This window comes from Dendrobates tinctorius, unplaced genomic scaffold (assembly GCF_039654945.1).
Source record: "Dendrobates tinctorius isolate UK_male_01 unplaced genomic scaffold, ASM3965494v1 ptg000703l, whole genome shotgun sequence".
Classification (NCBI taxonomy): Eukaryota; Metazoa; Chordata; class Amphibia; order Anura; family Dendrobatidae; genus Dendrobates; species Dendrobates tinctorius.
In genome coordinates, this window is record NW_027362347.1 from 44,832 (window position 1) to 65,899 (window position 21,068).

At 40.0% G+C, this 21,068-nt stretch overlaps 14 non-coding genes across 14 annotated transcripts; 9 read left to right on the plus strand and 5 right to left on the minus strand.

Annotated features, from left to right (window-relative positions):
• Window positions 1-2,053: 2,053 nt before the first annotated feature.
• Window positions 2,054-2,168, plus strand: TRNAL-CAA (transfer RNA leucine (anticodon CAA)). The gene is made up of 2 exons: window positions 2,054-2,091; window positions 2,123-2,168. It is a non-coding gene; the product is annotated as a tRNA-Leu (tRNA).
• A 706-nt stretch (window positions 2,169-2,874) lies between these two features.
• TRNAL-UAA (transfer RNA leucine (anticodon UAA)) lies at window positions 2,875-2,985 on the plus strand. Its single transcript has 2 exons — window positions 2,875-2,912; window positions 2,940-2,985. It is a non-coding gene; the product is annotated as a tRNA-Leu (tRNA).
• A 267-nt stretch (window positions 2,986-3,252) lies between these two features.
• TRNAR-UCG (transfer RNA arginine (anticodon UCG)) lies at window positions 3,253-3,325 on the minus strand. The gene has a single exon. It is a non-coding gene; the product is annotated as a tRNA-Arg (tRNA).
• Window positions 3,326-5,622: 2,297 nt separating this feature from the next.
• TRNAL-CAA (transfer RNA leucine (anticodon CAA)) lies at window positions 5,623-5,737 on the plus strand. Its single transcript has 2 exons — window positions 5,623-5,660; window positions 5,692-5,737. It is a non-coding gene; the product is annotated as a tRNA-Leu (tRNA).
• Window positions 5,738-6,434: 697 nt separating this feature from the next.
• On the plus strand, window positions 6,435-6,545 carry TRNAL-UAA (transfer RNA leucine (anticodon UAA)). The gene is made up of 2 exons: window positions 6,435-6,472; window positions 6,500-6,545. It is a non-coding gene; the product is annotated as a tRNA-Leu (tRNA).
• A 267-nt stretch (window positions 6,546-6,812) lies between these two features.
• Window positions 6,813-6,885, minus strand: TRNAR-UCG (transfer RNA arginine (anticodon UCG)). Its single transcript has one exon. It is a non-coding gene; the product is annotated as a tRNA-Arg (tRNA).
• A 2,573-nt stretch (window positions 6,886-9,458) lies between these two features.
• Window positions 9,459-9,569, plus strand: TRNAL-UAA (transfer RNA leucine (anticodon UAA)). Its single transcript has 2 exons — window positions 9,459-9,496; window positions 9,524-9,569. It is a non-coding gene; the product is annotated as a tRNA-Leu (tRNA).
• Window positions 9,570-9,836: 267 nt separating this feature from the next.
• On the minus strand, window positions 9,837-9,909 carry TRNAR-UCG (transfer RNA arginine (anticodon UCG)). Its single transcript has one exon. It is a non-coding gene; the product is annotated as a tRNA-Arg (tRNA).
• Window positions 9,910-12,137: 2,228 nt separating this feature from the next.
• TRNAL-CAA (transfer RNA leucine (anticodon CAA)) lies at window positions 12,138-12,252 on the plus strand. Its single transcript has 2 exons — window positions 12,138-12,175; window positions 12,207-12,252. It is a non-coding gene; the product is annotated as a tRNA-Leu (tRNA).
• Window positions 12,253-12,958: 706 nt separating this feature from the next.
• On the plus strand, window positions 12,959-13,069 carry TRNAL-UAA (transfer RNA leucine (anticodon UAA)). Its single transcript has 2 exons — window positions 12,959-12,996; window positions 13,024-13,069. It is a non-coding gene; the product is annotated as a tRNA-Leu (tRNA).
• Window positions 13,070-13,336: 267 nt separating this feature from the next.
• TRNAR-UCG (transfer RNA arginine (anticodon UCG)) lies at window positions 13,337-13,409 on the minus strand. The gene has a single exon. It is a non-coding gene; the product is annotated as a tRNA-Arg (tRNA).
• Window positions 13,410-15,230: 1,821 nt separating this feature from the next.
• On the plus strand, window positions 15,231-15,345 carry TRNAL-CAA (transfer RNA leucine (anticodon CAA)). Its single transcript has 2 exons — window positions 15,231-15,268; window positions 15,300-15,345. It is a non-coding gene; the product is annotated as a tRNA-Leu (tRNA).
• Window positions 15,346-19,331: 3,986 nt separating this feature from the next.
• TRNAL-CAA (transfer RNA leucine (anticodon CAA)) lies at window positions 19,332-19,446 on the plus strand. Its single transcript has 2 exons — window positions 19,332-19,369; window positions 19,401-19,446. It is a non-coding gene; the product is annotated as a tRNA-Leu (tRNA).
• A 787-nt stretch (window positions 19,447-20,233) lies between these two features.
• On the minus strand, window positions 20,234-20,306 carry TRNAR-UCG (transfer RNA arginine (anticodon UCG)). The gene has a single exon. It is a non-coding gene; the product is annotated as a tRNA-Arg (tRNA).
• Between the last annotated feature and the right edge of the window lie 762 nt (window positions 20,307-21,068).

Sequence of the window (21,068 nt, forward strand, 5' to 3'; positions counted from 1 at the left end):
CTTACCCATTGATGTTCTCTCTCTCTCTCTCTCTCTCTCTCTCTCTCTCTCTCTCTCTCTCTCTCTCTCTCTCTCTCTCTCTCTCTCTCTCTCTCTCCACAATTACCATCTTCAGAATCAAAATGTGATCACATTGTCTTTATATTTTCTTGGTAAATTCAAGCAAAATTCCTCCTTAGTTAACGATGCTTGCATTCGTGCTCCATGGTGCAGATTAATATTCTCACATTCTAGAATGTTACCTACTCTGATTACTATGGCACGCTTACATCTCTGTCTCTCAGCATGTGTATACATTTTTTCCCAAAAAGCACATGGAAACAGACTACCACAACTGGACTCAAACACTCAATGCTCTGATCTGAAGTCAGGCCCTTGCATTCATGCTCCCATGGTCCAGAATAACATTATCACATTCTAGAAAATTACCTAGTCTGATGACTATGACACGCTAACATCTCTGTCTCTCAGCATGTGTATAAATTTTTGATCTAAAGAAAGACACCTTACCCATTCTCTCTCTTAATCTATCTTTCTATCTCTCTCTCTCCACAATTACCATCTTCAGAATCAAAATGTGATCACATTGTCTTTATATTTTCTTGGTAAATTCAAGCTTAATTCCTCCTTAGCTAACGATGCTTGCATTCATGCTCCATGGTGCAGAATAACATTCTCACATTCTAGAATCTTACCTACTCTGATTACTATAGCACGCTTACATCTTTGTCTCTCAGCATGTGTATACATTTTTTCCAAAAAGCACATTCAAACAGACTACCTCAACTGGACTCAAACACTCAATGTTCTGATCTGAAGTCAGGCCCTTGCATTCATGCTCCCATGGTCCAGAATAACATTCTCACATTCTAGAAAATTACCTAGTCTGATGACTATGACACGCTAACATCTCTGTCTCTCAGCATGTGTATAAATTTTTGATCTAAAGAAAGACACCTTACCCATTCTCTCTCTTAATCTATCTTTCTATCTCTCTCTCTCTCTCCACAATTACCATCTTCAGAATCAAAATGTGATGACATTGTCTTTATATTTTCTTGGTAAATTCAAGCTTAATTCCTCCTTAGCTAACGATGCTTGCATTCATGCTCCATGGTGCAGAATAACATTCTCACATTCTAGAATCTTACCTACTCTGATTACTATAGCACGCTTACATCTTTGTCTCTCAGCATGTGTATACATTTTTTCCAAAAAGCACATTCAAACAGACTACCTCAACTGGACTCAAACACTCAATGTTCTGATCTGAAGTCAGGCCCTTGCATTCATGCTCCCATGGTCCAGAATAACATTTACACATTCTAGAATCTTACCTAGTCTGATGACTATGACACGCTAACATCTCTGTCTCTCAGCATGTGTATAAATTTTTGATCTAAAGAAAGACACCTTACCCATTCTCTCTCTTAATCTATCTTTCTATCTCTCTCTCTCTCTCCACAATTACCATCTTCAGAATCAAAATGTGATCACATTGTCTTTATATTTTCTTGGTAAATTCAAGCTTAATTCCTCCTTAGCTAACGATGCTTGCATTCATGCTCCATGGTGCAGATTAACATTCTCACATTCTAGAATCTTACCTACTCTGATTACTATAGCACGCTTACATCTTTGTCTCTCAGCATGTGTATACATTTTTTCCAAAAATCACATGGAAACAGACTACCACAACTGGACTCAACCTCTCATTGTTCTGATATGAAGTCAGACCCTTGCATTCATGCTCCCATGGTCCAGAAAAGCTTTCTTATATTCTAGAATCTTACCTAGTCTGATGACTATGACACGCTAACATCTCTGTCTCTCAACATGTGTATAAATGTTTGATCTAAAGAAAGACACCTTACCCATTCTCTCTCTCTCTCAATCTATCTTTCTATCTCTCTCTTTCTCTCTCTTTCTCCAAAATTTCCATCTTCAAAATCACAACATGATGGCATTGTCTTTATATTTTCTTGGTAAATTCTAGCTAAATTCCTCCTTAGTTAACCGAATGGGAATAGCTGTAGCACCCACAATGCAGTTTGTCAGGATGGCCGAGTGGTCTAAGGCGCCAGACTCAAGAATGATTTCTTTCCCCACATAGAGCTGGGTTTTCTGGTCTCCAAATGGAGGCATGGCTTCAAATCCCACTTCTGACAGCTGCTTTTTGTGTCCTTACTTGTCTACAACTGACCCTTCTTTCTAAACTGTCATATAACCCTCTCAGCATCTGTACATTTTTTTCTAAAAGCATGTGGAGAGAGACTGCTACGACCATGAAGGGATGATAACCCTCAATCTTTTGACCCAAAGTAAGACGCCTTTTCCATAGGCCACTTGCTCTTCAAATTGGCGCATGAGGCTTTCATAACAACCGATCACTACATTTAAATTTTTTTCAAAAAGAGTGCAGAAAGACAATGCCACAAACACGAAAGGACTTGAAACCTCAAACTTTTGATCCAAAGTCAGACCCTTTATTCATTAGGCCAAACAGTCTTTTGAATGGCACATGATGGTTGAGTACGTGGTCCCTTGGTCTAGAATAAGAATAAACTTTTTTTAAAAAAACACGTGGAAACTGACTGCCATGTCGGGACCCGAACCCTCAAAACCCTGATCCTAAGCCTGACGGCATCTTACCCATTGATGTATTCTCTCTCTCTCTCTCTCCCACCCCCCGTTTGGTCAGAATCCACCTTATCCGTTCATTTATTTATTTTTTCTCGTTCTCTCTGTCTCTCTGCTTTTTCTTCATTCTCTCTCAAACATAATGACATTGTTCTTACATTTTCAAGAAAATTGTAGCTAAATTTCTCTTTGATTAGCTGAATGGGAATAATTCTAGCACTCTCAGCGCAGTTAGTCAGGATGGCCGAGTGGTCTAAGGCGCCAGACTTAAGAGTGCTCTGTTTCCCTTGAGGTGGGTATTCTGGTCTCCAAATGGAGGCGTGGGTTCAAATCCCACTTCTGACAGCTGCATTTAGTGTCCTTACTTGTCTAAAACTGACATGTCTCTCTATACTGTCATATAACCCTCTCAGCATGTGTACATTCTATTCTAAAAGCATGTGGAGGGAGACTGCCACCACCATGAAGGGATGATAACCCTAAATCTTCTGATCTAAAGTAAGATTCCTTTTCCATTTGACCACGTGCTCTTCAGAATGGCGCATGATGCTTTCGTAACAAACGCTCAGTATATATACATTTTTTCAAAAAGTGTGGAGAAAGAGAATGCCACGACCACGAAGGGACTTGAACCCTCAATCTTCTGATCCGAAGTCAGACGCCTTATCCATTAGGCCACGCGGTCTTTTGATTGGCATGTGATGCTTGAGTACGTGGTTCCGTGGTCTAGAATAAGAATCTTACTGAGTCCAATGACGAAGACACGCTTACAGCTCTCTCTCAGCACGTGTATACTTTTTTTCAAAAAAACTCATGGAAACTGACTGCCATGATGGGTCTCGAACCCTCAAAATTCTGATCTGAAGTCAGACGGAATCTTACCCATTGATGTTCTCTCTCTCTCTCTCTCTCTCTCTCTCTCTCTCTCTCTCTCTCTCTCTCTCTCTCTCTCTCTCTCTCTCTCTCTCTCTCTCTCTCTCTCTCTCTCTCTCTCTCTCTCTCTCTCTCTCTCTCTCTCTCTCTCTCTCTCCACAATTACCATCTTCAGAATCAAAATGTGATCACATTGTCTTTATATTTTCTTGGTAAATTCAAGCAAAATTCCTCCTTAGTTAACGATGCTTGCATTCGTGCTCCATGGTGCAGATTAATATTCTCACATTCTAGAATGTTACCTACTCTGATTACTATGGCACGATTACATCTCTGTCTCTCGGCATGTGTATACATTTTTTCCAAAAAAGCACATGGAAACAGACTACCACAACTGGACTCAAACACTCAATGCTCTGATCTGAAGTCAGGCCCTTGCATTCATGCTCCCATGGTCCAGAATGACATTCTCACATTCTAGAAAATTACCTAGTCTGATGACTATGACACGCTAACATCTCTGTCTCTCAGCATGTGTATAAATTTTTGATCTAAAGAAAGACACCTTACCCATTCTCTCTCTTAATCTATCTTTCTATCTCTCTCTCTCCACAATTACCATCTTCAGAATCAAAATGTGATCACATTGTCTTTATATTTTCTTGGTAAATTCAAGCTTAATTCCTCCTTAGCTAACGATGCTTGCATTCATGCTCCATGGTGCAGAATAACATTCTCACATTCTAGAATCTTACCTACTCTGATTACTATAGCACGCTTACATCTTTGTCTCTCAGCATGTGTATACATTTTTTCCAAAAAGCACATTCAAACAGACTACCTCAACTGGACTCAAACACTCAATGTTCTGATCTGAAGTCAGGCCCTTGCATTCATGCTCCCATGGTCCAGAATAACATTCTCACATTCTAGAAAATTACCTAGTCTGATGACTATGACACGCTAACATCTCTGTCTCTCAGCATGTGTATAAATTTTTGATCTAAAGAAAGACACCTTACCCATTCTCTCTCTTAATCTATCTTTCTATCTCTCTCTCTCCACAATTACCATCTTCAGAATCAAAATGTGATCACATTGTCTTTATATTTTCTTGGTAAATTCAAGCTTAATTCCTCCTTAGCTAACGATGCTTGCATTCATGCTCCATGGTGCAGAATAACATTCTCACATTCTAGAATCTTACCTACTCTGATTACTATAGCACGCTTACATCTTTGTCTCTCAGCATGTGTATACATTTTTTCCAAAAAGCACATTCAAACAGACTACCTCAACTGGACTCAAACACTCAATGTTCTGATCTGAAGTCAGGCCCTTGCATTCATGCTCCCATGGTCCAGAATAACATTTACACATTCTAGAATCTTACCTAGTCTGATGACTATGACACGCTAACATCTCTGTCTCTCAGCATGTGTATAAATTTTTGATCTAAAGAAAGACACCTTACCCATTCTCTCTCTTAATCTATCTTTCTATCTCTCTCTCTCTCTCCACAATTACCATCTTCAGAATCAAAATGTGATCACATTGTCTTTATATTTTCTTGGTAAATTCAAGCTTAATTCCTCCTTAGCTAACGATGCTTGCATTCATGCTCCATGGTGCAGAATAACATTCTCACATTCTAGAATCTTACCTACTCTGATTACTATAGCACGCTTACATCTTTGTCTCTCAGCATGTGTATACATTTTTTCCAAAAATCACATGGAAACAGACTACCACAACTGGACTCAACCTCTCATTGTTCTGATATGAAGTCAGACCCTTGCATTCATGCTCCCATGGTCCAGAACAGCTTTCTTATATTCTAGAATCTTACCTAGTCTGATGACTATGACACGCTAACATCTCTGTCTCTCAACATGTGTATAAATGTTTGATCTAAAGAAAGACACCTTACCCATTCTCTCTCTCTCTCAATCTATCTTTCTATCTCTCTCTTTCTCTCTCTTTCTCCAAAATTTCCATCTTCAAAATCACAACATGATGGCATTGTCTTTATATTTTCTTGGTAAATTCTAGCTAAATTCCTCCTTAGTTAACCGAATGGGAATAGCTGTAGCACCCACAATGCAGTTTGTCAGGATGGCCGAGTGGTCTAAGGCGCCAGACTCAAGAATGATTTCTTTCCCCACATAGAGCTGGGTTTTCTGGTCTCCAAATGGAGGCATGGCTTCAAATCCCACTTCTGACAGCTGCTTTTTGTGTCCTTACTTGTCTACAACTGACCCTTCTTTCTAAACTGTCATATAACCCTCTCAGCATCTGTACATTTTTTTCTAAAAGCATGTGGAGAGAGACTGCTACGACCATGAAGGGATGATAACCCTCAATCTTTTGACCCAAAGTAAGACGCCTTTTCCATAGGCCACTTGCTCTTCAAATTGGCGCATGAGGCTTTCATAACAACCGATCACTACATTTAAATTTTTTTCAAAAAGAGTGCAGAAAGACAATGCCACAAACACGAAAGGACTTGAAACCTCAAACTTCTGATCCAAAGTCAGACACTTTATTCATTAGGCCAAACAGTCTTTTGAATGGCACATGATGGTTGAGTACGTGGTCCCTTGGTCTAGAATAAGAATAAACTTTTTTAAAAAAACACGTGGAAACTGACTGCCATGTCGGGACCCGAACCCTCAAAACCCTGATCCTAAGCCTGACGGCATCTTACCCATTGATGTATTCTCTCTCTCTCACCCCCCGTTTGGTCAGAATCCACCTTATCCGTTCATTTATTTATTTTTTCTCGTTCTCTCTGTCTCTCTGCTTTCTCTTCATTCTCTCTCAAACATAATGACATTGTTCTTACATTTTCAAGAAAATTGTAGCTAAATTTCTCTTTGATTAGCTGAATGGGAATAATTCTAGCACTCTCAGCGCAGTTAGTCAGGATGGCCGAGTGGTCTAAGGCGCCAGACTTAAGAGTGTTCTGTTTCCCTTGAGGTGGGTATTCTGGTCTCGAAATGGAGGCGTGGGTTCAAAACCCACTTCTGACAGCTGCTTTTAGTGTCCTTACTTGTCTAAAACTGACATGTCTCTCTATACTGTCATATAACCCTCTCAGCATGTGTACATTCTATTCTAAAAGCATGTGGAGGGAGACTGCCACCACCATGAAGGGATGATAACCCTAAATCTTCTGATCTAAAGTAAGATTCCTTTTCCATTTGACCACGTGCTCTTCAGAATGGCGCATGATGCTTTCGTAACAAACGCTCAGTATATATACATTTTTTCAAAAAGTGTGGAGAAAGAGAATGCCACGACCACGAAGGGACTTGAACCCTCAATCTTCTGATCCGAAGTCAGACGCCTTATCCATTAGGCCACGCGGTCTTTTGATTGGCATGTGATGCTTGAGTACGTGGTTCCGTGGTCAAGAAAAGAATCTTACTGAGTCCAATGACGAAGACACGCTTACAGCTCTCTCTCAGCACGTGTATACTTTTTTTCAAAAAAACTCATGGAAACTGACTGCCATGATGGGACTCGAACCCTCAAAATTCTGATCTGAAGTCAGACGGCATCTTACCCATTGATGTGTTCTCTCTCTCTCTCTCTCTCTCTCTCTCTCTCTCTCTCTCTCTCTCTCTCTCCACAATTACCATCTTCAGAATCAAAATGTGATCACATTGTCTTTATATTTTCTTGGTAAATTCAAGCAAAATTCCTCCTTAGTTAACGATGCTTGCATTCGTGCTCCATGGTGCAGATTAATATTCTCACATTCTAGAATGTTACCTACTCTGATTACTATGGCACGCTTACATCTCTGTCTCTCAGCATGTGTATACATTTTTTCCAAAAAAGCACATGGAAACAGACTACCACAACTGGACTCAAACACTCAATGTTCTGATCTGAAGTCAGGCCCTTGCATTCATGCTCCCATGGTCCAGAATAACATTCTCACATTCTAGAAAATTACCTAGTCTGATGACTATGACACGCTAACATCTCTGTCTCTCAGCATGTGTATAAATTTTTGATCTAAAGAAAGACACCTTACCCATTCTCTCTCTTAATCTATCTTTCTATCTCTCTCTCTCCACAATTACCATCTTCAGAATCAAAATGTGATCACATTGTCTTTATATTTTCTTGGTAAATTCAAGCTTAATTCCTCCTTAGCTAACGATGCTTGCATTCATGCTCCATGGTGCAGAATAACATTCTCACATTCTAGAATCTTACCTACTCTGATTACTATAGCACGCTTACATCTTTGTCTCTCAGCATGTGTATACATTTTTTCCAAAAAGCACATTCAAACAGACTACCTCAACTGGACTCAAACACTCAATGTTCTGATCTGAAGTCAGGCCCTTGCATTCATGCTCCCATGGTCCAGAATAACATTTACACATTCTAGAATCTTACCTAGTCTGATGACTATGACACGCTAACATCTCTGTCTCTCAGCATGTGTATAAATTTTTGATCTAAAGAAAGACACCTTACCCATTCTCTCTCTTAATCTATCTTTCTATCTCTCTCTCTCTCTCCACAATTACCATCTTCAGAATCAAAATGTAATCACATTGTCTTTATATTTTCTTGGTAAATTCAAGCTTAATTCCTCCTTAGCTAACGATGCTTGCATTCATGCTCCATGGTGCAGAATAACATTCTCACATTCTAGAATCTTACCTACTCTGATTACTATAGCACGCTTACATCTTTGTCTCTCAGCATGTGTATACATTTTTTCCAAAAATCACATGGAAACAGACTACCACAACTGGACTCAACCTCTCATTGTTCTGATATGAAGTCAGACCCTTGCATTCATGCTCCCATGGTCCAGAACAGCTTTCTTATATTCTAGAATCTTACCTAGTCTGATGACTATGACACGCTAACATCTCTGTCTCTCAACATGTGTATAAATGTTTGATCTAAAGAAAGACACCTTACCCATTCTCTCTCTCTCTCAATCTATCTTTCTATCTCTCTCTTTCTCTCTCTTTCTCCAAAATTTCCATCTTCAAAATCACAACATGATGGCATTGTCTTTATATTTTCTTGGTAAATTCTAGCTAAATTCCTCCTTAGTTAACCGAATGGGAATAGCTGTAGCACCCACAATGCAGTTTGTCAGGATGGCCGAGTGGTCTAAGGCGCCAGACTCAAGAATGATTTCTTTCCCCACATAGAGCTGGGTTTTCTCGTCTCCAAATGGAGGCATGGCTTCAAATCCCACTTCTGACAGCTGCTTTTTGTGTCCTTACTTGTCTACAACTGACCCTTCTTTCTAAACTGTCATATAACCCTCTCAGCATCTGTACATTTTTTTCTAAAAGCATGTGGAGAGAGACTGCTACGACCATGAAGGGATGATAACCCTCAATCTTTTGACCCAAAGTAAGACGCCTTTTCCATAGGCCACTTGCTCTTCAAATTGGCGCATGAGGCTTTCATAACAACCGATCACTACATTTAAATTTTTTTCAAAAAGAGTGCAGAAAGACAATGCCACAAACACGAAAGGACTTGAAACCTCAAACTTCTGATCCAAAGTCAGACACTTTATTCATTAGGCCAAACAGTCTTTTGAATGGCACATGATGGTTGAGTACGTGGTCCCTTGGTCTAGAATAAGAATAAACTTTTTTTTAAAAAACACGTGGAAACTGACTGCCATGTCGGGACCCGAACCCTCAAAACCCTGATCCTAAGCCTGACGGCATCTTACCCATTGATGTATTCTCTCTCTCTCACCCCCCGTTTGGTCAGAATCCACCTTATCCGTTCATTTATTTATTTTTTCTCGTTCTCTCTGTCTCTCTGCTTTCTCTTCATTCTCTCTCAAACATAATGACATTGTTCTTACATTTTCAAGAAAATTGTAGCTAAATTTCTCTTTGATTAGCTGAATGGGAATAATTCTAGCACTCTCAGCGCAGTTAGTCAGGATGGCCGAGTGGTCTAAGGCGCCAGACTTAAGAGTGTTCTGTTTCCCTTGAGGTGGGTATTCTGGTCTCGAAATGGAGGCGTGGGTTCAAAACCCACTTCTGACAGCTGCTTTTAGTGTCCTTACTTGTCTAAAACTGACATGTCTCTCTATACTGTCATATAACCCTCTCAGCATGTGTACATTCTATTCTAAAAGCATGTGGAGGGAGACTGCCACCACCATGAAGGGATGATAACCCTAAATCTTCTGATCTAAAGTAAGATTCCTTTTCCATTTGACCACGTGCTCTTCAGAATGGCGCATGATGCTTTCGTAACAAACGCTCAGTATATATACATTTTTTCAAAAAGTGTGGAGAAAGAGAATGCCACGACCACGAAGGGACTTGAACCCTCAATCTTCTGATCCGAAGTCAGACGCCTTATCCATTAGGCCACGCGGTCTTTTGATTGGCATGTGATGCTTGAGTACGTGGTTCCGTGGTCTAGAATAAGAATCTTACTGAGTCCAATGACGAAGACACGCTTACAGCTCTCTCTCAGCACGTGTATACTTTTTTTCAAAAAAACTCATGGAAACTGACTGCCATGATGGGACTCGAACCCTCAAAATTCTGATCTGAAGTCAGACGGCATCTTACCCATTGATGTTCTCTCTCTCTCTCTCTCTCTCTCTCTCTCTCTCTCTCTCTCTCTCTCTCTCTCTCTCTCTCTCTCTCCACAATTACCATCTTCAGAATCAAAATGTGATCACATTGTCTTTATATTTTCTTGGTAAATTCAAGCAAAATTCCTCCTTAGTTAAAGATGCTTGCATTCGTGCTCCATGGTGCAGATTAATATTCTCACATTCTAGAATGTTACCTACTCTGATTACTATGGCACGCTTACATCTCTGTCTCTCAGCATGTGTATACATTTTTTCCAAAAAAAGCACATGGAAACAGACTACCACAACTGGACTCAAACACTCAATGTTCTGATCTGAAGTCAGGCCCTTGCATTCATGCTCCCATGGTCCAGAATAACATTCTCACATTCTAGAAAATTACCTAGTCTGATGACTATGACACGCTAACATCTCTGTCTCTCAGCATGTGTATAAATTTTTGATCTAAAGAAAGACACCTTACCCATTCTCTCTCTTAATCTATCTTTCTATCTCTCTCTCTCCACAATTACCATCTTCAGAATCAAAATGTGATCACATTGTCTTTATATTTTCTTGGTAAATTCAAGCTTAATTCCTCCTTAGCTAACGATGCTTGCATTCATGCTCCATGGTGCAGAATAACATTCTCACATTCTAGAATCTTACCTACTCTGATTACTATAGCACGCTTACATCTTTGTCTCTCAGCATGTGTATACATTTTTTCCAAAAAGCACATTCAAACAGACTACCTCAACTGGACTCAAACACTCAATGTTCTGATCTGAAGTCAGGCACTTGCATTCATGCTCCCATGGTCCAGAACAACATTCTCACATTCTAGAAAATTACCTAGTCTGATGACTATGACACGCTAACATCTCTGTCTCTCAGCATGTGTATAAATTTTTGATCTAAAGAAAGACACCTTACCCATTCTCTCTCTTAATCTATCTTTCTATCTCTCTCTCTCCACAATTACCATCTTCAGAATCAAAATGTGATCACATTGTCTTTATATTTTCTTGGTAAATTCAAGCTTAATTCCTCCTTAGCTAACGATGCTTGCATTCATGCTCCATGGTGCAGAATAACATTCTCACATTCTAGAATCTTACCTACTCTGATTACTATAGCACGCTTACATCTTTGTCTCTCAGCATGTGTATACATTTTTTCCAAAAAGCACATTCAAACAGACTACCTCAACTGGACTCAAACACTCAATGTTCTGATCTGAAGTCAGGCCCTTGCATTCATGCTCCCATGGTCCAGAATAACATTTACACATTCTAGAATCTTACCTAGTCTGATGACTATGACACGCTAACATCTCTGTCTCTCAGCATGTGTATAAATTTTTTATCTAAAGAAAGACACCTTACCCATTCTCTCTCTTAATCTATCTTTCTATCTCTCTCTCTCTCTCCACAATTACCATCTTCAGAATCAAAATGTGATCACATTGTCTTTATATTTTCTTGGTAAATTCAAGCTTAATTCCTCCTTAGCTAACGATGCTTGCATTCATGCTCCATGGTGCAGAATAACATTCTCACATTCTAGAATCTTACCTACTCTGATTACTATAGCACGCTTACATCTTTGTCTCTCAGCATGTGTATACATTTTTTCCAAAAATCACATGGAAACAGACTACCACAACTGGACTCAACCTCTCATTGTTCTGATATGAAGTCAGACCCTTGCATTCATGCTCCCATGGTCCAGAACAGCTTTCTTATATTCTAGAATCTTACCTAGTCTGATGACTATGACACGCTAACATCTCTGTCTCTCAACATGTGTATAAATGTTTGATCTAAAGAAAGACACCTTACCCATTCTCTCTCTCTCTCAATCTATCTTTCTATCTCTCTCTTTCTCTCTCTTTCTCCAAAATTTCCATCTTCAAAATCACAACATGATGGCATTGTCTTTATATTTTCTTGGTAAATTCTAGCTAAATTCCTCCTTAGTTAACCGAATGGGAATAGCTGTAGCACCCACAATGCAGTTTGTCAGGATGGCCGAGTGGTCTAAGGCGCCAGACTCAAGAATGATTTCTTTCCCCACATAGAGCTGGGTTTTCTGGTCTCCAAATGGAGGCATGGCTTCAAATCCCACTTCTGACAGCTGCTTTTTGTGTCCTTACTTGTCTACAACTGACCCTTCTTTCTAAACTGTCATATAACCCTCTCAGCATCTGTACATTTTTTTCTAAAAGCATGTGGAGAGAGACTGCTACGACCATGAAGGGATGATAACCCTCAATCTTTTGACCCAAAGTAAGACGCCTTTTCCATAGGCCACTTGCTCTTCAAATTGGCGCATGAGGCTTTCATAACAACCGATCACTACATTTAAATTTTTTTCAAAAAGAGTGCAGAAAGACAATGCCACAAACACGAAAGGACTTGAAACCTCAAACTTCTGATCCAAAGTCAGACACTTTATTCATTAGGCCAAACAGTCTTTTGAATGGCACATGATGGTTGAGTACGTGGTCCCTTGGTCTAGAATAAGAATAAACTTTTTTTAAAAAAACACGTGGAAACTGACTGCCATGTCGGGACCCGAACCCTCAAAACCCTGATCCTAAGCCTGACAGCATCTTACCCATTGATGTATTCTCTCTCTCTCTCTCTCCCACCCCCCGTTTGGTCAGAATCCACCTTATCCGTTCATTTATTTATTTTTTCTCGTTCTCTCTGTCTCTCTGCTTTCTCTTCATTCTCTCTCAAACATAATGACATTGTTCTTACATTTTCAAGAAAATTGTAGCTAAATTTCTCTTTGATTAGCTGAATGGGAATAATTCTAGCACTCTCAGCGCAGTTAGTCAGGATGGCCGAGTGGTCTAAGGCGCCAGACTTAAGAGTGTTCTGTTTCCCTTGAGGTGGGTATTCTGGTCTCCTAATGGAGGCGTGGGTTCAAAACCCACTTCTTACAGCTGCTTTTAGTGTCCTTACTTGTCTAAAACTGACATGTCTCTCTATACTGTCATATAACCCTCTCAGCATGTGTACATTCTATTCTAAAAGCATGTGGAGGGAGACTGCCACCACCATGAAGGGATGATAACCCTAAATCTTCTGATCTAAAGTAAGATTCCTTTTCCATTTGACCACGTGCTCTTCAGAATGGCGCATGATGCTTTCGTAACAAACGCTCAGTATATATACATTTTTTCAAAAAGTGTGGAGAAAGAGAATGCCACGACCACGAAGGGACTTGAACCCTCAATCTTCTGATCCGAAGTCAGACGCCTTATCCATTAGGCCACGCGGTCTTTTGATTGGCATGTGATGCTTGAGTACGTGGTTCCGTGGTCTAGAATAAGAATCTTACTGAGTCCAATGACGTAGACACGCTTACAGCTCTCTCTCAGCACGTGTATACTTTTTTTCAAAAAAACTCATGGAAACTGACTGCCATGATGGGACTCGAACCCTCAAAATTCTGATCTGAAGTCAGACGGCATCTTACCCATTGATGTTCTCTCTCTCTCTCTCTCTCTCTCTCTCTCTCTCTCTCTCTCTCTCTCTCTCTCTCTCTCTCTCTCTCTCTCTCTCTCTCTCTCTCTCTCTCTCTCTCTCTCTCTCTCTCTCTCCACAATTACCATCTTCAGAATCAAAATGTGATCACATTGTCTTTATATTTTCTTGGTAAATTCAAGCAAAATTCCTCCTTAGTTAACGATGCTTGCATTCGTGCTCCATGGTGCAGATTAATATTCTCACATTCTAGAATGTTACCTACTCTGATTACTATGGCACGCTTACATCTCTGTCTCTCAGCATGTGTATACATTTTTTCCAAAAAAGCACATGGAAACAGACTACCACAACTGGACTCAAACACTCAATGTTCTGATCTGAAGCCAGGCCCTTGCATTCATGCTCCCATGGTCCAGAATAACATTCTCACATTCTAGGAAATTACCTAGTCTGATGACTATGACACGCTAACATCTCTGTCTCTCAGCATGTGTATAAATTTTTTATCTAAAGAAAGACACCTTACCCATTCTCTCTCTTAATCTATCTTTCTATCTCTCTCTCTCCACAATTACCATCTTCAGAATCAAAATGTGATCACATTGTCTTTATATTTTCTTGGTAAATTCAAGCTTAATTCCTCCTTAGCTAACGATGCTTGCATTCATGCTCCATGGTGCAGAATAACATTCTCACATTCTAGAATCTTACCTACTCTGATTACTATAGAACGCTTACATCTTTGTCTCTCAGCATGTGTATACATTTTTTCCAAAAAGCACATTCAAACAGACTACCTCAACTGGACTCAAGCACTCAATGTTTTGATCTGAAGTCAGGCCCTTGCATTCATGCTCCCATGGTCCAGAATAACATTTACACTTTCTAGAATCTTACCTAGTCTGATGACTATGACACGCTAACATCTCTGTCTCTCAGCATGTGTATAAATTTTTGATCTAAAGAAAGACACCTTACCCATTCTCTCTCTTAATCTATCTTTCTATCTCTCTCTCTCTCTCCACAATTACCATCTTCAGAATCAAAATGTGATCACATTGTCTTTATGTTTTCTTGGTAAATTCAAGCTTAATTCCTCCTTAGCTAATGATGCTTGCATTCATGCTCCATGGTGCAGAATAACATTCTCACATTCTAGAATCTTACCTACTCTGATTACTATAGCACGCTTACATCTTTGTCTCTCAGCATGTGTATACATTTTTTCCAAAAATCACATGGAAACAGACTACCACAACTGGACTCAACCTCTCATTGTTCTGATATGAAGTCAGACCCTTGCATTCATGCTCCCATGGTCCAGAACAGATTTCTTATATTCTAGAATCTTACCTAGTCTGATGACTATGACACGCTAACATCTCTGTCTCTCAACATGTGTATAAATGTTTGATCTAAAGAAAGACACCTTACCCATTCTCTCTCTCTCTCAATCTATCTTTCTATCTCTCTCTTTCTCTCTCTTTCTCCAAAATTTCCATCTTCAAAATCACAACATGATGGCATTGTCTTTATATTTTCTTGGTAAATTCTAGCTAAATTCCTCCTTAGTTAACCGAATGGGAATAGCTGTAGCACCCACAATGCAGTTTGTCAGGATGGCCGAGTGGTCTAAGGCGCCAGACTCAAGAATGATTTCTTTCCCCACATAGAGCTGGGTTTTCTGGTCTCCAAATGGAGGCATGGCTTCAAATCCCACTTCTGACAGCTGCTTTTTGTGTCCTTACTTGTCTACAACTGACCCTTCTTTCTAAACTGTCATATAACCCTCTCAGCATCTGTACATTTTTTTCTAAAAGCATGTGGAGAGAGACTGCTACGACCATGAAGGGATGATAACCCTCAATCTTTTGACCCAAAGTAAGACGCCTTTTCCATAGGCCACTTGCTCTTCAAATTGGCGCATGAGGCTTTCATAACAACCGATCACTACATTTAAATTTTTTTCAAAAAGAGTGCAGAAAGACAATGCCACAAACACGAAAGGACTTGAAACCTCAAACTTCTGATCCAAAGTCAGACACTTTATTCATTAGGCCAAACAGTCTTTTGAATGGCACATGATGGTTGAGTACGTGGTCCCTTGGTCTAGAATAAGAATAAACTTTTTTTTAAAAAACACGTGGAAACTGACTGCCATGTCGGGACCCGAACCCTCAAAACCCTGATCCTAAGCCTGACGGCATCTTACCCATTGATGTTCTCTCTCTCTCTCTCTCTCTCCTCTCTCTCTCTCTCTCTCTCTCTCTCTCTCTCTCTCTCTCTCTCTCTCTCTCTCTCTCTCTCTCTCTCTCTCTCTCTCTCTCTCTCTCTCTCTCTCTCTCCACAATTACCATCTTCAGAATCAAAATGTGATCACATTGTCTTTATATTTTCTTGGTAAATTCAAGCTTAATTCCTCCTTAGCTAACGATGCTTGCATTCATGCTCCATGGTGCAGAATAACATTCTCACATTCTAGAATCTTACCTACTCTGATTACTATAGCACGCTTACATCTTTGTCTCTCAGCATGTGTATACATTTTTTCCAAAAATCACATGGAAACAGACTACCACAACTGGACTCAACCTCTCATTGTTCTGATATGAAGTCAGACCCTTGCATTCATGCTCCCTTGGTCCAGAACAGCTTTCTTATATTCTAGAATCTTACCTAGTCTGATGACTATGACACGCTAACATCTCTGTCTCTCAACATGTGTATAAATGTTTGATCTAAAGAAAGACACCTTACCCATTCTCTCTCTCTCTCAATCTATCTTTCTATCTCTCTCTTTCTCTCTCTTTCTCCAAAATTTCCATCTTCAAAATCACAACATGATGGCATTGTCTTTATATTTTCTTGGTAAATTCTAGCTAAATTCCTCCTTAGTTAACCGAATGGGAATAGCTGTAGCACCCACAATGCAGTTTGTCAGGATGGCCGAGTGGTCTAAGGCGCCAGACTCAAGAATGATTTCTTTCCCCACATAGAGCTGGGTTTTCTGGTCTCCAAATGGAGGCATGGGTTCAAATCTCACTTCTAACAGCTGCTTTTTGTGTCCTTACTTGTCTACAACTGACCCTTCTTTCTAAACTGTCATATAACCCTCTCAGCATCTGTACATTTTTTTCTAAAAGCATGTGGAGAGAGACTGCTACGACCATGAAGGGATGATAACCCTCAATCTTTTGACCCAAAGTAAGACGCCTTTTTCATAGGCCACTTGCTCTTCAAATTGGCGCATGAGGCTTTCATAACAACCGATCACTACATTTAAATTTTTTTCAAAAAGAGTGCAGAAAGACAATGCCACAAACACGAAAGGACTTGAAACCTCAAACTTCTGATCCAAACTCAGACACTTTATTCATTAGGCCAAACAGTCTTTTGAATGGCACATGATGGTTGAGTACGTGGTCCCTTGGTCTAGAATAAGAATAAACTTTTTTTAAAAAAACACGTGAAAACTGACTGCCATGTCGGGACCCGAACCCTCAAAACCCTGATCTTAAGCCTGACGGCATCTTACCCATTGATGTATTCTCTCTCTCCCACCCCCCGTTTGGTCAGAATCCGCCTTATCCGTTCATTTATTTATTTTTTCTCGTTCTCTCTGTCTCTCTGCTTTCTCTTCATTCTCTCTCAAACATAATGACATTGTTCTTACATTTTCAAGAAAATTGTAGCTAAATTTCTCTTTGATTAGCTGAATGGGAATAATTCTAGCACTCTCAGCACAGTTAGTCAGGATGGCCGAGTGGTCTAAGGCGCCAGACTTAAGAGTGTTCTGATTCCCTTGAGGTGGGTATTCTGGTCTCCAAATGGAGAATGCCACGACCACGAAGGGACTTGAACCCTCAATCTTCTGATCCGAAGTCAGACACCATATCCATTAGGATACTCGGTCTTTTGATGGGCATGTGATGCTTGAGTACGTGGTTCCGTGGTCTAGAATAAGAATCTTACTGAGTCCAATGACGAAGACACGCTTACATCTCTCTCTCAGCACGTGTATATTTTTTTTCAAAAAAACTCATGGAAACTGACTGCCATGATGGGACTCGAACCCTCAATATTCTGATCTGAAGTCAGACGGCATCTTACCCATTGATGTTCTCTCTCTCTCTCTCTCTCTCTCTCTCTCTCTCTCTCTCTCTCTCTCTCTCTCTCTCTCTCTCTCTCTCTCTCTCTCTCTCTCTCTCCACAATTACCATCTTCAGAATCAAAATGTGATCACATTGTCTTTATATTTTCTTGGTAAATTCAAGCAAAATTCCTCCTTAGTTAACGATGCTTGCATTCGTGCTCCATGGTGCAGATTAATATTCTCACATTCTAGAATGTTACCTACTCTGATTACTATGGCACGCTTACATCTCTGTCTCTCAGCATGTGTATACATTTTTTCCAAAAAAGCACATGGAAACAGACTACCACAACTGGACTCAAACACTCAATGTTCTGATCTGAAGTCAGGCCCTTGCATTCATGCTCCCATGGTCCAGAATAACATTCTCACATTCTAGAAAATTACCTAGTCTGATGACTATGACACGCTAACATCTCTGTCTCTCAGCATGTGTATAAATTTTTGATCTAAAGAAAGACACCTTACCCATTCTCTCTCTTAATCTATCTTTCTATCTCTCTCTCTCTCTCTCCACAATTACCATCTTCAGAATCAAAATGTGATCACATTGTCTTTATATTTTCTTGGTAAATTCAAGCTTAATTCCTCCTTAGCTAATGATGCTTGCATTCATGCTCCATGGTGCAGAATAACATTCTCACATTCTAGAATCTTACCTACTCTGATTACTATAGCACGCTTACATCTTTGTCTCTCAGCATGTGTATACATTTTTTCCAAAAAGCACATTCAAACAGACTACCACAACTGGACTCAAACACTCAATGTTCTGATCTGAAGTCAGGCCCTTGCATTCATGCTCCCATGGTCCAGAATAACATTCTCACATTCTAGAAAATTACCTAGTCTGATGACTATGACACGCTAACATATCTGTCTCTCAGCATGTGTATAAATTTTTGATCTAAAGAAAGACACCTTACCCATTCTCTCTCTTAATCTATCTTTCTATCTCTCTCTCTCTCTCCACAATTACCATCTTCAGAATCAAAATGTGATCACATTGTCTTTATATTTTCTTGGTAAATTCAAGCTTAATTCCTCCTTAGCTAACGATGCTTGCATTCATGCTCCATGGTGCAGAATAACATTCTCACATTCTAGAATCTTACCTACTCTGATTACTATAGCACGCTTACATCTTTGTCTCTCAGCATGTGTATACATTTTTTCCAAAAATCACATGGAAACAGACTACCACAACTGGACTCAACCTCTCATTGTTCTGATATGAAGTCAGACCCTTGCATTCATGCTCCCTTGGTCCAGAACAGCTTTCTTATATTCTAGAATCTTACCTAGTCTGATGACTATGACACGCTAACATCTCTGTCTCTCAACATGTGTATAAATGTTTGATCTAAAGAAAGACACCTTACCCATTCTCTCTCTCTCTCAATCTATCTTTCTATCTCTCTCTTTCTCTCTCTTTCTCCAAAATTTCCATCTTCAAAATCACAACATGATGGCATTGTCTTTATATTTTCTTGGTAAATTCTAGCTAAATTCCTCCTTAGTTAACCGAATGGGAATAGCTGTAGCACCCACAATGCAGTTTGTCAGGATGGCCGAGTGGTCGAAGGCGCCAGACTCAAGAATGATTTCTTTCCCCACATAGAGCTGGGTTTTCTGGTCTCCAAATGGAGGCATGGGTTCAAATCCCACTTCTAACAGCTGCTTTTTGTGTCCTTACTTGTCTACAACTGACCCTTCTTTCTAAACTGTCATATAACCCTCTCAGCATCTGTACATTTTTTTCTAAAAGCATGTGGAGAGAGACTGCTACGACCATGAAGGGATGATAACCCTCAATCTTTTGACCCAAAGTAAGACGCCTTTTTCATAGGCCACTTGCTCTTCAAATTGGCGCATGAGGCTTTCATAACAACCGATCACTACATTTAAATTTTTTTCAAAAGAGTGCAGAAAGACAATGCCACAAACACGAAAGGACTTGAAACCTCAAACTTCTGATCCAAAGTCAGACACTTTATTCATTAGGCCAAACAGTCTTTTGAATGGCACATGATGGTTGAGTACGTGGTCCCTTGGTCTAGAATAAGAATAAACTTTTTTAAAAAAACACATGAAAACTGACTGCCATGTCGGGACCCGAACCCTCAAAACCCTGATCTTAAGCCTGACGGCATCTTACCCATTGATGTATTCTCTCTCTCCCACCCCCCGTTTGGTCAGAATCCGCCTTATCCGTTCATTTATTTATTTTTTCTCGTTCTCTCTGTCTCTCTGCTTTCTCTTCATTCTCTCTCAAACATAATGACATTGTTCTTACATTTTCAAGAAAATTGTAGCTATATTTCTCTTTGATTAGCTGAATGGGAATAATTCTAGCACTCTCAGCACAGTTAGTCAGGATGGCCGAGTGGTCTAAGGCGCCAGACTTAAGAGTGTTCTGATTCCCTTGAGGTGGGTATTCTGGTCTCCAAATGGAGAATGCCACGACCACGAAGGGACTTGAACCCTCAATCTTCTGATCCGAAGTCAGACACCTTATCCATTAGGCTACTCGGTCTTTTGATGGGCATGTGATGCTTGAGTACGTGGTTCCGTGGTCTAGAATAAGAATCTTACTGAGTCCAATGACGAAGACACGCTTACATCTCTCTCTCAGCACGTGTATACTTTTTTTCAAAAAAACTCATGGAAACTGACTGCCATGATGGGACTCGAACCCTCAATATTCTGATCTGAAGTCAGACGGCATCTTACCCATTGATGTTCTCTCTCTCTCTCTCTCTCTCTCTCTCTCTCTCTCTCTCTCTCTCTCTCTCTCTCTCTCTCTCTCTCTCTCTCTCTCTCTCTCTCTCCACAATTACCATCTTCAGAATCAAAATGTGATCACATTGTCTTTATATTTTCTTGGTAAATTCAAGCAAAATTCCTCCTTAGTTAACGATGCTTGCATTCGTGCTCCATGGTGCAGATTAATATTCTCACATTCTAGAATGTTACCTACTCTGATTACTATGGCACGCTTACATCTCTGTCTCTCAGCATGTGTATACATTTTTTCCAAAAAAGCACATGGAAACAGACTACCACAACTGGACTCAAACACTCAATGTTCTGATCTGAAGTCAGGCCCGAGCATTCATGCTCCCATGGTCCAGAATAACATTCTCACATTCTAGAAAATTACCTAGTCTGATGACTATGACACGCTAACATCTCTGTCTCTCAGCATGTGTATAAATTTTTGATCTAAAGAAAGACACCTTACCCATTCTCTCTCTTAATCTATCTTTCTATCTCTCTCTCTCCACAATTACCATCT